A 15,793-nucleotide genomic window follows, 5' to 3' on the forward strand; every position below is an offset into this window, starting at 1 on the left:
CAAAATTCAACAACCCTTTATGCTAAAAACCCTCAATAAACTAGGTATTGACGGAACGTATCTCAAAACAATAAAAGCTATTTACGACAAACCAACAGCCAATATCATACTGAATGGGCAAAAACTGGAAGCATTCCCTTTGAAATCTGGCACTAGACAAGGATGCCCTCTCTCACCACTCCTATTCAATATAGTACTGGAAGTTCTAGCCAGAGCAATCAGGCAAGAAAAAGAAATAAAGGGTATCCAAATTGGAAAGGAGGAAATCAAATTGTCTCTATTTGCAGATGACATGATTGTATATCTGGAAGACCCCATCATCTCAGCCCAAAATCTCCTGAAACTGATAAACAACTTCAGCAAAGTCTCAGGATACAAAATCAATGTGCAAAAATCACAAGCATTCCTATACACCAGTAATAGACTTCAAGAGAGCCAAATCAAGAACGAACTGCCATTCACAATTGCTACAAAGAGAATAAAGTACCTAGGAATACAACTAACAAGGAACGTAAAGGACCTCTTCAAGGAGAACTACAAGCCATTGCTCAACGAAATAAGAGAGGATACAAACAGATGGAGAAACATTCCATGTTCATGGTTAGGAAGAATCAACATCGTGAAAATGGCCATACTGCCCAAAGTAATTTACAGATTCAACGCTATTCCCATCAAGCTACCAATGACCTTCTTCACAGAACTGGAAAAAAACACCTTAAACTTCATATGGAACCAAAAGAGAGCCCGCATAGCCAAGTCAATTCTAAGCAAAAAGAACAAAGCGGGAGGCATCACACTACCGGACTTCAAACTATACTACAAGGCTACAGTAATCAAAACAGCATGGTACTGGTACCAAAACAGAGATATAGACCAATGGAACAGAACAGAGGCCTCACAGGAAATACAACACACCCACAACCATCTGATCTTCGACAAACCTGACAAAAACAAGCAATGGGGAAAGGACTCCCTGTTTAATAAATGGTGTTGGGAAAACTGGCTAGCCATGTGCAGAAAGCAGAAACAGGACCCCTTCCTGACACCTTACACCAAAATTAACTCCAGATGGATTAAAGACTTAAACATCAGACCTAATACCATAAAAACCTTACAAGAAAATCTAGGCAAAACCATTCAGGACATAGGTGTAGGCAAGGACTTCATGACCAAAACGCCAAAAGCAATGGCAACAAAAGCCAAAATAGACAAATGGGACCTAATCAAACTCCACAGCTTCTGCACGGCAAAAGAAACAGTCAGTAGTGTGAATCGGCAACCAACAGAATGGGAAAAAATTTTTGCAGTCTACCCATCTGACAAGGGGCTGATATCCAGAATTTACAAAGAACTCAAGCAGATCTACAAGAAAAAAACAAACAAGCCCATTCAAAAATGGGCAAAGGATATGAACAGATACTTTACAAAAGAAGACATACAGGAGGCCAACAAACATATGAAAAAATGCTCATCATCACTGGTCATCAGAGAAATGCAAATCAAAACCACATTGAGATACCATCTCACACCAGTTAGAATGGCGATCATTAAAAAATCGGGAAACAACAGATGCTGGAGAGGATGTGGAGAAATAGGAACACTTTTACACTGTTGGTGGGAATGTAAATTAATTCAACCATTGTGGAAGACAGTGTGGCGATTCCTCAAGGACCTAAAAATAGAAATCCCATTTGACCCAGCAATCCCATTACTGGGTATATATCCAAAGGATTATAAATCATTCTACTACAAGGACACGTGCACACGAATGTTCATTGCAGCACTGTTTACAATAGCAAAGACCTGGAACCAACCCAAATGCCCAACGATGATAGAATGGATAGGGAAAATGTGGTACATATACACCATGGAATATTATGCAGCCATCAAAAACGATGAGTTCACGTCCTTTATAGGGACATGGATGAACCTGGAAACCATCATTCTCAGCAAACTGACACAAGAGCAGAAAATCAAACACCGTATATTCTCGCTCATAGGCGGGTGTTGAACAATGAGAACACATGGACACAGGGAGGGGAGCACTACACACTGGGGTCTGTTGGGGGGAAATGGGGGAGGGGCGGGGGGGTGGGGAGGTGGGAAGAGATAGCATGGGGAGAAATGACAGATACAGGTGAGGGGACGGAAGGCAGCAAAGCACACTGCCATGTGTGTACCTATGCAACAATCTTGCATGTTCATCACATGTACCCCAAAACCTAAAATGCAATAAAAAAAAAAAAGAAGAAAAAAAAAAAGAAAAAAAAAAAAAAAACGCTAGACCAACTCACACTGTTAGTTCTGAGTAGTAAAAAAAAAAAATAAATAAAAAAAAAATAAAAAAAAAATAAATAAATCATTTCAATCTTGTAGCTACACAGTATATTAAAATATATGGAACTTGAAATCAAATAAGAGCATTTGTGAGTAATAAAGCCTTGGAATATCCTAAGACAGGAAATAACCTTATTAAAATAAGGACTTTCTCTACAAATTAAACACACAAAATATAAAACAAAATGATAATAGATTGAATTGTTTTAAGCCAAACCTTAATAATTAACCTTGCGTCTCATAAAGCAAAGCATTTTGTAAATGCTAGCCACCAGTAATTCATCATCAAGTTATAGACAAGCATTAAACCAATTCAAATCCTTGGCATTTGGCCTTCTTAATTGAACATTTCATTTATTCATATCCCAATTAAACAGCTTTAACCACCTCTCTGGATATTATTCATCCTTTAATAATGATACAAGAATAGCAGAGTGAGGAAGATTCTTATTCATAGGAATAAATATATGCACATGTGATGTCTTTCATTAATGAATACCAGTAGTAATGTTCATCACTGATATAGGGTACACAGTTAATGCTGATCTATGTTAAGTTTCATTTTGGTCAAGGATTTACATAAAGCCTCAGGAGTGCCTTCTCTTTCAGAGAAGAAACTGTTTTTCATTCATGACAGTATATTCAGCCTCCAGCATGGAAAAGTGGTTCATATATTGATATTGCTGTCAGAGTCAGAATATAGAAGGTGAGTTCTACGACAAAATATTTCTGTTAAAAAAGGTCCCCACATTGTCAACTTTTTAGTATAACCCCAAATATATTTATATGCATAAAAACCTAATCCAAATATTAGTGAAGTCGCAGAATTATAGTTCTTTCACCATTTTTCCCTTTAGTGGCCCATGTAAGCATATCTTTAGAACAGTTATTCTAACCAGAAACAATTTTGCCCTCCCAGGGGACATTTGGCACTATTTGGAGACATTTTGGGCTTGAGTTGCCACAATTGTGTGGGTGAATACTACTGGCATCTAGTGAACCGAGGCAAGCACAAGAAAGGCCCAGGAACAAAGAATTACCCAGCCGAAAATCAATAGCACCAAGTTTGGGAAATTCTGCTCTGGAAGAATAAACTGTGTATAAGTATGTAAAAGACAAGCAAAGAGGCCTGGCAAGTGTGAGATTATCTGTGATTTTAAAAGAGAGGGCTGGGTGTGGTGGCCACCTGTAATCCCGACACTTTGGGAAGCCAAGGAAGGTGGATCACGAGGTCAATAGATCAAGATCATCTTGGCCAACATGGTGAAACCCTATCTCTACTAAAATACAAAAAATTAGCCTGGGGTGGTGGTGGGCACCTGTAGTCCCAGTTATACAGGAGGCTGAGGTAGGTGAATCGCTTGAACCCCAGAGGCAGAGGATACAGTGAGCAGAGACTGTGCCACTGAACTCCAGCCTGGTGACAGAGCGAGTCTATGTCTTCAAAGAAAAAAGAAGGGAGATGGAGAGGGACTCAAGAGGCTATTTTTTAATGAGGCTGTACTTTTTCCAGAAGTACGAGAAAACTGTAGACATTCAATAGATGATAAAAGCAGAAGTTCTCAATAATAAATGGAATAACAACAAATGACCTTTAAGGCTCCCTCACAAACTTGATAACCTGTGTTCAAAGTACTATACTATTAATATGAATGCTTTCTGCAACTTCCCTTTGTATCAAACAAAATACTGGTTGTGATTGCTAAAGATGCATATCAGAAATATCCTGATCAGAAATACCCCAAAATATCTGATTATAATTTTGCCAACATTCTCTGTATAAAATTTACTGAAGGTATACTTTCATACAAGGAAAGGATAATCACTGCTTTGAATCTTTTCCTCTTCCACTATTAAGTTCTTATCTGCTGTTCATTTCTTTTTCATTTATATTTCAACTGATGAATTCTTGGTACCTACCTGACAAAACATAATTTGTGTTTGATCTCAATGAATAAAACACATTAGTAAAATCTTAAATCTTGACTTAAGTTACCACAGACAGCTATTTTCTCCATAGGTCTCAAGAAAACTGCTCAAAACTAAAATTATATTTACTTTAGTTTTAAACATATATTCACCCTCGATGATTCAAAATAAGAGATGGGGTTATAAATATCAAGACTGACCAAGTACCGTGGTACACACATGCCTGTAATTTTTTCTGCTTGGGGAGCTGAGGTGGGAAGATAACTGGGGCCCAGGAGTGCAAGACCCTGGGCATTGCCCTCTTTACAGCCCTCTCTGATGTACACATCAGTAATTCTACAACCTCTCATTGGCATCTTTACGCAACATCTTTTTTTCTAACAGGTGATTCTTGCTGCAAGCCTTGTTTCAATCTAATCAACATTTCCACAGCTCAAAGCCCATGCTGCCACCTTTTTCTTTTTTTTAGTATTTGTTCTGTTTTATAACTTAATTATTCCTTAGCCCAATGTTATAAAATATTTTCTCATAATTTCTATTACAAAGGCCAAAGATTTGTCTTTCTATTTTTAACTTTTCAGCCAGCTAATTGTTTATTCAATACGAAATGGGATTCCAATTGTTTTTCATCTGGATAACTAATTTTCCCAGAACTGTTTATGCATTTGTTCACTCTTTCCCAAAAGTTTTAATGACATGCCTGAAAATATATTAAGTTTCCACATAGATGTTTATATTTTCTTAAAATTTCCCAATTTTTCTATTTTCCCAACTTGAAGTAATTTCTATATTATATAATCATAATTAATAAGTTGTTAAACAAGTGTGATAAAGTTCTTCTACCTCATTTTTCTTTCTCAAAATTGTCTCAGCTATTCTTGGCCTTTTGTACCATCATATGAGTTTCATGAGGAACTATCAAGACCCTGAATCAATCCATTTAGGTCTTGAATAAAGATTGCAATGAAAATATATATTTATTTGAGGTAAATTGATGCTGAAGAGTTTTTAATTCCTAAACTTTATGTAGCTCATCTTTTATTCAAGTATTATGTACTTCAGTAATATTTTGAAAATGTTCCCTTAAAAGTCTTAATATATTTTAGAGCTATTCATGAGTAGTTTATCACTATTATGTAATATTATTATACTTATCAGTTTCTTTTTAGTGATGAATAGTAGTTATGCAATTTTTAGTTTACCTAAAATATAGTAAACTTTCAAAATTATCTTATTAGTTCTATTAGTTTATTTGTATATAAATATTAGTTCACATATATATACTTATATATAAATAGTATATCTATGATTTATATTTATATGTTTATATATTTATGTTAGTTTATTTATATCTTTCAGTTTTTTATGAAAGCAATCATATTGTGAAAAATTAGAGACTTTTTTCATTTTCTTCCTAATTTGTATAACTTTCTCTATCTTACTAAACTAGCACTTGCAGTATTATATTGAATTAAAAAGTTATAAATGATATCATTTTCATTCCTGAGTTTCAATGGTAAGCTGCTAACCTATTATCAATAAGTATGATACTTGTAGGAGAATTTGAATAGATACCCTTTCTTAGGTTGAGGAAATTTCAATCTCTATCAATTAGAAATGCTTTTGACCAAAAGTAAGAATATCTAACATTTAGATTTGCAATAAAAATATTTAATTATGTTATACAGAAAAAAATTGAAGATTGGTGGTTCCAGGGGTGGGAGCTTCTCTGGAACAGGATGTATGACATTCCTTTATGCTGTATTCCAAGCATCATAACCACATACAATTATGATCATAAGGAGAAAACAGGGTGTAGCCAGGGCACATAGAAACGAATCACCCGTCTCTTTTTTCATAAGAGAGTAAAGTCGTTTCCTTGCCATCTGAATGCTCCTTATATCTCGTTGGCCTGACCCGCCCATTGTTAATGGGAAAGTGAGTATTTGGCTTTTTCAGTCTTTTTCATCCATATTCCCCATTTGATTGACTGCTTTAGCAGTCTCAATAGTGAGAACTGAGTAAGGAGACAGGAGTTTAAGAAAGAGTAAGAGGTAGACATAGAAAACAATAGAAGCAGCATATTTTATTTGCTATGCTATCTACTAAGAGCTTTCATTTTTAATGTATAAAACACTGTTGAATTATATTTACTTTTGTTGCTTCTACTGAGATAATCATGTAGATTTCTGTATTCATCTATTAATCATATATTATTATAACAGCATTTCTAATATGGAAGCATTCTTGCTTTTGTAAGATAATTATGCATGGTCATGATGCATTTTTAATGTACTACTTAGTTAAATGTAATAGTATTGGGGGGATTTTCTGCAACAATTTTATAAGTAAAATTCATCTATCATTTTCTTTCTTAAGACTTGTATTGCCTCATTTTGGTGTCAATATTATACTGAAATAATTCATTAGAATGAATTTGTTCATTTTCCCTCTTCCATTCTCTAGAGGATAATTCACATAAACATTCTAGATTTGGTAGGATAATTTGGCATTATATGCCTGTGTTCTAGAATTGAGGCAGGAAGACAGCCAAGAGAGCCTCAAGACAGCCCTTGGCCCCATACAGTGAGCCTGGTCCCTATTACTTTACAGGGCTCAGTTCCTGGCCCCTACAAACAGTGCCCTGCTTCACATACTAGCAAGCTCATGGCTTCAGCTTCACTCAGTAATTTGTCTTTCTGTTCTGTTTTTGGTCTTTAGAAATATTAAGCTTGTTTTAGAGCCCAACTATTTTTGGTTTGTTGCTACTGTTTTTAATGATATATTTTATATGTCATTAGTGTGTGCTTAGAATTGGAGGACTAAATATATAAACATGTGAAATCTTGATCAGAAGCCTAAAGACACTCTGAAAATACAATTTTGAACAGAACCCCCAAAACACACTTTGTAAGTGTGGTATAGCATAGCCTTCAAGATTTAGCTTTTGCCTGACTCCACATATGACCCTCCTACTTCTTTCTATCTTATTCCTATGGTTCATTCAAATGGGCCTAAACTGAAACTCTTCCCAGCCTGAGGATATTTAAATATTTTCTTACCTTGTCTTGAATCCTCCCCATGATTAATATACATATGTCTATCAACAAACAATATCTTATTAAACATCTTTTGACTTCAGGTTGAATTTACATGCCAACTTTCAAAGATTTCCCTCTCTACCTATTTCAGTTAGTTGGGTCCCCCATTATATGCCTTCACAACATCATGTGCATTTCCTCTAAAGAATTTTTCACAAATTGTAGTAACTGCCTAATTAATTTGTTTTATTAATATCTACTTCCAGAACTCAACAGTAAGTCCAGTGAGAGCAGGAATCTTATCTGCCTTTTATATTAAATTTCTAACACCTATCATATTGTCTAACACATAACAAGAATGCAGTAGAATTTTATTAAATTATTAATGACAGTCTTATTTCCATTCATAAATTTCAATATGTAGATTAACTTGTGTATAGATTAAATATATCTACACAATCAAGCTATAACAGATTTGAAATCCGTTTAGTAAATGGAAAATGTGAATCACCACTTTCAGACAAACAAACAAGGATTAATTCAAGGGCTTAGCCTTTTAGACTCCATATAATTAAAGTATTGCAATTCTGAGCCACCATCTATAATTCTCATCAGACAATAAACGTGAGATAGGTTGCATGGAATTTGTTACTAATAATAGGCAAATTGTTAAAGTTGTTAATTATTAAATGTGAATCAGAACAGATCAATGGTTATACTTATAAAATAACCCTCATTAACAAGGTATAACATGCATTTTTAACTGGAAGAGAAATGGATAGAGGTAAGGCTGAATAACTTAGAATTTGTACAATGATTTAAAAACTCGTGTCCATCAGGATTGCTACTATCAAAGAAAAGAAAATAACAAGTGTTGGTGAGAATGTTGAGAAACTGGAACTCTGGTGTACTGTTCATGGCCATGTAAAACAATGCAACGGCTATAGAAACAAATATGGAGGTTCCTCAAAAAAATTTAAGATAGAATTATTATATGACTCAGCAATTCTACTTCTCAGTTTTTTTCCCAAAAGAATTGAAAATATGGTCTTAAACTGATTTATACCCCACGTTCACAGCAGCATTTTTCAGAATACCTAATAGGTGGAAGCAACCCAAGTGTTCATCAATGAATGAATAAATAAAATGTGGCATATACATACAATGTAATGCTATTCAGGTTTACAAAGTAAGAAAATAGTGACACATGCTACAATATAGATGAAACTTGAGGACATTAAGTAAAATAAGCCAGTCACAAAAAAAGACAAATACTGTATGATTCTACTTAAATGAGGTATCTAGAGTTGTCAAATTTATAGAAGCAGAAAATAGAATGGTAGTTGCCAGAAGCTGAAGGGGAAGATGAGAGGGGCTTGGAAGAAAGGAAATATAGAGTTGTTTAATGGGTATAGAGCATCAGGTTTACAAAATGAAAATGTTTTGGAGACCGGTTATACAAAAATGTAGAAAGAATTAACACTACTGAACTGTTAACTTTTAAATGGTTAAGATGTTAAGTTTTATGTTTGGTATTTTGCCACAATTAAAATCTTTTTAAAGAATTAGGAGTTTGCCTAAGTTTGAGGACATAGATATTACCTTATGAATATATTAGGAACTGATACTCTAAATCAGAAATCAGTGATTTACAGTTGGTGGGCCAAATCTGGCTTGCTGCCTCTTTTGTAAATAAAGTTTTATTGAAACACAGCCACACTTATTCATGTAAGTATTGTCTATGGCTGTTTTCATGTTCCAACAGAAGAGCTGAATAGTGATAATAAAGATAGTATGTCCTTGCAAAAAATTTTTCAGAAAGTTTCTTGATTGCATTTCTTGATCATACCTAATATAATAGACATTGGATAAGTCAACTGCTTAGTTCAGAATTTCACCTTTGACCAGTCTTTTCCTCTTCAGTTTCCCTCTTTCTTTTCACTCAATCTCCCAGAAACCAGCCCAAGATGCAAATCATTGTCTGTACCTTTCCCCCAAGTTGTCCCAAGAGGTAAGTCTAGAACAAAAATATTCCTGTTAGAATCTTTTCTCGGAGTTTTTTAAAATATAGCTGATAGAAAACAGCTCATTTTCCTCTTTGGTTGTGGAGCTCTTAGCATGCAGCCATACATCTGCTGATGGCCATACCCTAGCAGGTAAAAAAGCCAATATGCAGAGAAAATCAGAGGCAAATGTTGAGGAAATTCTGATGGCATCTAAACCCAGAGTCCAACCATCCCTGTGCCATCTCCAACACTGTTCTTCTCGAGATTGGGCTATAGGACTCAAACATTCCTGGTTGCCCTATGGTGCTTCCATTTCAGTTTCTATTACAAACAGAAACCTAATGAATACACACTTTTATAACAGTGATATCCATTAGTCCACTTGGTCTCAATTGAACCTCTAACAAATTATCTGAATTAGAAGGAGTATTTCTAAGAATTATGACTTCCTCTCCCCTTTCTAAGGAGAGGGCTAGAAAAGTGGTTGTGATTGCCGACAAACTACAGGAGAAGGGGCCACTGGGGAATCTCCTCCCAACCTCTCTACCTGATGTGACACATAGCTACACTCTCTCAATAATTATTAAAATTAGTGATATGGGTCATAAAAATACTTATATCTATGGTTCAGTTTGTAGGTTTTAAAATACCTTTGTGGCCCGGCGCGGTGGCTCAAGCCTGTAATCCCAGCACTTTGGGAGGCCGAGACGAGTGGATCACGAGGTCAAAAGATCGAGACCATCCTGGTCAACATGGTGAAACCCCGTCTCTACTAAAAATACAAAAAATTAGCTGGGCATGGTGGCACGTGCCTGTAATCCCAGCTACTCAGGAGGCTGAGGCAGGAGAATTGCCTGAACCCAGGAGGCGGAGGTTGCGGTGAGCCGAGATCACGCCATTGCACTCCAGCCTGGGTAACGAGAGCGAAACTCCGTCTCAAAAAAAATAAAATAAAATACCTTTGTTTTTTTTATTTTCTTTTTTTTTAATTGTATTCGAGGTTCTTGGGAAAAACAAAAACTACATTACTTATAGTCAATGAAATTTAAAAAAAATAAAATAAAATATCTTTGATACTTATTCCCCAAAGATACTCACAATAATCCTGTAGAGAGTGAAAAACAGATTAGCCAACCAAGACAAAAGGATCTGGTTTAAAACCTATTTTTCCCTACCATCTATCCAGACATTCTTTTCTACAAAAGAATGCTTCTGATTACTGCTCCCATAGGGATTCAAAACACTGACTACTCTTCAGAACAATAGATGGAGGTATTTTATTTCCTGTACAACTCAAATAGCAATAGCTTATTTTTAAAGCAAGCACATTCTGTTCTCTTTGGTTGTCTGGACTTCTTACGCATTTGGTATCTCCAAACTGATACACATAAATTTTATATAGTAATATGACTTTTGTTTTCCCCCAAAGATGGAAATAAAGCCTTAAAGAGATACTTGAAATTTAGATGGAAACTAGCTTTTAAACCTTTCAGAGAGACTAACCCCATAGTTGCACTTATTCCACAGGCAATTAATTTGGCTAAAACAAATATTCTTTGATGACCATCAAGAACAAAGCAGAGCAACTTTAATGTGATAGAATTATTATTGACTGGGGAATATCATGCAAAATTGGCATAACCAAGAAAAGATCAAAAAGGCTTTCTGAATATAAAACATCAAAGGTTTCAGGCAAGTTCTTCCTCAGAGACAAGCCTAAAATATTGGAGAATCCATTTATACCATTACATTAAGGAATTATTTTAATGAGTGTCCTCCTGAGATGATAGACGGGTAACATTTCAGAATTGCACTGCACTAATTCCATAAACCACTTAATTAGAGAAATGGTTCCTTCGATAAACATCTGTCACCCAAGCAGGTACACATAATTTTCAAATGTGTGGTGTTAGGGAAACTATAATTTAGAAGTAATTCCACTTTGGACAATTACTAGCCATTTGACCCCAGGTTATTCTCAATATCTCTGGACATTTAAAATATACTTTTTAAAAGAACAGCATATGTAGAGATCATATAAATTTATAACTACATGACAAGCACATAAGTTCTACTTCCAATTAGTGAGAGGTAAAAAGGAACCAAAGCATAGAATATGATGTAGATTATATGTTTCTGTTTCATTTTGCAATAAACATACATACTAAATCAAGAAATTAATGTTTTAGTTTGAACCTTCATTAGTAGATACTCAGTATTACTTATTAAAAATCTTAAAAGGGGCATTGCTAACAAAAACAGCAAAGTAGGAAGGACAAAAGTTTCTCTCTCCATAAAATCAATCAACACTGGTGATACATGTTATAGACAACATTTCTGGAATTTCAGAAATTAACCAGAAGTTTGTGCAACTAAGGGGATACTTAAGACAAACCTAGTGGAATCTTGGTAAAGAAAGGGCTTTGTGATGTTTTAAATTATTCTGGTCCCATTATTCAACATCTGACTCAAATATAACCTTAATGATTAAATCTCACTTTCCAAGTATTGTATAAACAGTAATATCAGAGAGAACAAAACAGATCTCATTAACAAAGAACGTGGTTGTTCAGTTGACCTGTCTTGTGGATCCTTGAATCAAAAGGCTTGCCTTTACCTTACCTAACTTAGAATTTTTGCATTGCTTAGGTGACTAAGGAAAGATTTTTTTTGTCAAATTACATAATTAATGCATTAGGCATGGCTCCCAATCGATAACAGTTGGGCCAAAAAATAAAGTAATTGAAAAACTTGGGAAGAAATGGCTGAGGAGATGCTTTGAGGAACAAGTGTTTTGAAGAGCTTCAATATCTTTTTGAAAACCTAGAAAGCTGTATTCATGACCAAGACTGTTCACATACTCAGAAAAGACAAAAGAAGGCCCTACATTCTCACTTAGGGCTAATCTTAAGGCTCTACACAAGCAGTAATAAAAGATTAGACAGTTGTAAACTCCTTTGCCTAGTGTTGAAGGCAAGCCCCAAACACAAATGCAGAGCCCATGAGAGATTACAGTTTAGCTCCAGCCACCGAAGAAAATATTTGTCTAATCACCAGCTGATCATAACATTAATAGCACAGATAATGAAGTGGCCAAACATGACAAGGTCCTTTCAAATATATGTAGAAAAAGCATCAATATTCTAATATTTTTATGATACAAACACTCAACAAACTAGGAAAAGAGAACTTCCTTAGTTTGATAAAAGGTCTCTATGAAATATTTATAGCTAGCATCATACTTAATTGTGAACAGCTGAAAGTTCTCTCTCTAATTTCAGGAATAAAACAAAGATGTTCACTTTTCACAATTCAATTTAACATTGTACTATAAGTTCTAGTCAAGTTAATGAGGCAAGAAAAAGAAAACACATCTAGATTGAAAAGGAAGAAGTATAACTACATTCACAGATAACATAATTTTACACAATAAAAAACTGAATTATTCACAAAACAATTATTAGAGGTAGGTATTAAGTTCAGCAAGATTGCAGGATATAAGATTAACACAAAAATCAGTTGAATTTCTATAAATTAGTGGTGACAATGCTAAAATGAAACCAAGAAAATAATTTTATTTAGTAAGACACCAAAAGGAATAAAATACTTAAATGAATTTAACCAAGGAATTACTACACGTGTACATTGAAAACTGCAAAATATTTCTGAAAAACTTTAAAGAAATCCTAAATAAATGGAAAGATACTCCATGTCTATAAACTGAAAGACTTAACATTGTTAAAATGTCAATAATCCCCAAATTGATTCACAGGTTCAATGTACCCTCTATCAATTTCCAACTTCCTTTTTATTTTGCTGATTTGGACATACTAGTCTTAAAATTCATATGGAATTATAAGGAACATAGAACAGCCAAAAGAATCTTGAAAAGGAACAAACTTGGAGGAGTCACATTTTCCAATTTCAAAACTTACTACATGCTACTCTTATAAATCAACAACAAAAAGACCATCCAATTTAAAGCTGAGCAGCAGTTTTGAATAAAAATTTCTCTGAAGAATACGGATGGCCATTCACAAAGTGTTGAGAGTAATGCAGATAAAATGGAACCCTCATGCCTTGCTGGTAGAAATGCAAAATGGTGCACCTGCTATGGAAAACAATTTTGCGGCGGGAGAGATCCAAGATGGCCATTTAGGAACAGCTCAGGATTGCAGCTCCCAGTGAAAGTGCAGAGAGTGAGTGGACTCTGCATTTCCAGATGGATTTTTATTGCCCACAGACCGGGAGATTCCCAGGCGGAGGAGCCCCATGGGTCACCAGCACGGCTGTTTTGGCTGGGTGGCTGTTTTGGTTGGCGTGGCTGCTTTGCTGGCACCCCAGCTCAGCGGTTCTCCGTACAAAATACACTGGTCTGGGTGCCCTTCTAGCTGGCGATTCAAGCCCCGGGAAGGCACAGTCACCCATTCATCTGAATAAAAAGGGGTCTGAAACAGGAGCCAGGCCAGGAGATTCCTGGGCAAAAAAAAAAAAAAAAGCCCCGTGAATCTCAGCGACGCTGTTTCAGCTGGGGCAGTGAGTCACTGCATGGGAAGTAACAGATCCCAGCACCTTTTCAAAAGGCAACTGGAACACCTGGGAGAGAGGCTACAATTTAACTTTAAAAAAAAAAAAGGCTCAGAGGCAGGGAGCCAGGTGATTAGGCTCGGCAGGTCCCACCCTCCCCCTCCCAACCAAAAAAAAAAGCAATTGGAAACGCTCTGGATTGAGAGTTTCACAGCAAGCACAGCTGAACCTGGGATGGTCCAGTTCTGTGGGGGAGGGGCGTCTGCCATTACCGAGGCACTCCACCACTACGGAGGTAGTCCGCCACTGCTGAGGCAACCCACCGTTGCAAAGGCAACCTGCCATTACAGAGAGATTCCATCATTACAGAGATGGGCCACCATTGCCAAGGCAGTTCTAACTACACCCATATAAACAGGACTGCCGGGAAGTTCACACAGCAGCTGGGCAGAGCCCACAGTAGCTCAGCAAAGCCTCTGCAGGCAGACAGTGACTAGGCTGCCTCCTTGCTGCACAGGGCAGCCCTGAAAAAAAGGCAGCAGTACAATGAAAACTCATAAATAAACTTTCAACTCCCTGGGACAGAGCACATGGGAACAAAAAAGATGTTTATGAGTTCTGCTGCAGCAGACCTAGACGTACCTGCCCAGCAGTTCTGAATGAACAACAGAGCTCACAGCTCAGCACTTGAGCTCCTATAAAGGACAGACTGTCTCCTCAAGCAGCTCCCTGACCCCCATATATCCAAGAGTCACCTCATAAAGGAGAGATCAGACTGACATTTGGTGGGTATCCTTCTGGAACAAAGATAGCAGAAGAAGAAACTGGCAGCAACCCTTACTGTTCTGCAGCTGCTGCAGGTGATCCCCAGGCAAGCAGGGCCTGGAGTGGACCTCAGCAGCCCTAAAGCAGAGGGGTCATACTGTTAGAAGGAAAACTAAGAAACAGAAATAACTTCATCATCAACAAACTGGACATCCACTCAGAGACCCAATCCGAAAGTAAGCAACTACAAAGATGACAGGTGGATAAATACACAAAGATGGGAGGAAACCAGCACAAAAATGATAAAAACACCTGAAACCAGAACAGCTCTCCTCCTACAAGGAATCACAACTCCACACCAGCAAGGGAACAAGGCTAGATGGAGAAGGAGTGTGAGGAAATGACAGAATCAGACTTCAGAAGGTGGGTAATAAGAAACTTCTGTGAGATAAAAGAACATGTTCTAACCCAATGCAAAGAAACTAAGACACTTGAAAAAGGATTTGACGAAATGCCAATGAGAATGGACAATTTAGAAAGGAATATAAGTGAATTGATGGAGCTGAAAAACACAACACTAGAACTTCACGAAGCATGCACAAGTTTCAACAGCTGAATTGACCAAGCAGAGAAAGGGTATCAGAGGTCGAAGATCAACTCAATGAAATAAAACGAGAAGGCAAGATTAGAGAAAAAAGGGTAAAAAGAAATGAACAAAGCCTCCAAGAAACGTGGGACTATGTGAAAAGACCTAATCTACATTTGATAGATGTACCTGAATGTGATGAAGAGAATGAAGCCAAGCTGGAAAATACTCTTCAGGATATTATCCAGGAAAACTTCTCCACCCTGGCAAGGCAGGCCAATATTCAAGTCTATGAAATACAGAGAATGTCACAAAGATATTGCTCAGGAAGAGCAACCCCAAGGCACATAATTGTCAGATTTACCAGGGTTGAAATGAAGGTGAAAATGCTAAGGGAAGCCAGAGAGAAAGGTCGGGTTACTCACAAAGGGAAGCTCATCAGACTCACAGCAGATCTCTCAACAGAAACACTACAAGCCAGAAGAGAGTGGGGGCCAATATTCAGCATCCTTAAAGAAAAGAACTTTCAAGCCAGAATTTCATATCCAGCCAAACTAAGCTTCATAAGTGAAGGAAAAATAAAATCCTTTGTGAATAAGCAA

The sequence above is a fragment of the Saimiri boliviensis genome, chromosome 1 (assembly GCF_048565385.1).
Source record: "Saimiri boliviensis isolate mSaiBol1 chromosome 1, mSaiBol1.pri, whole genome shotgun sequence".
NCBI classification, from domain to species: Eukaryota; Metazoa; Chordata; class Mammalia; order Primates; family Cebidae; genus Saimiri; species Saimiri boliviensis.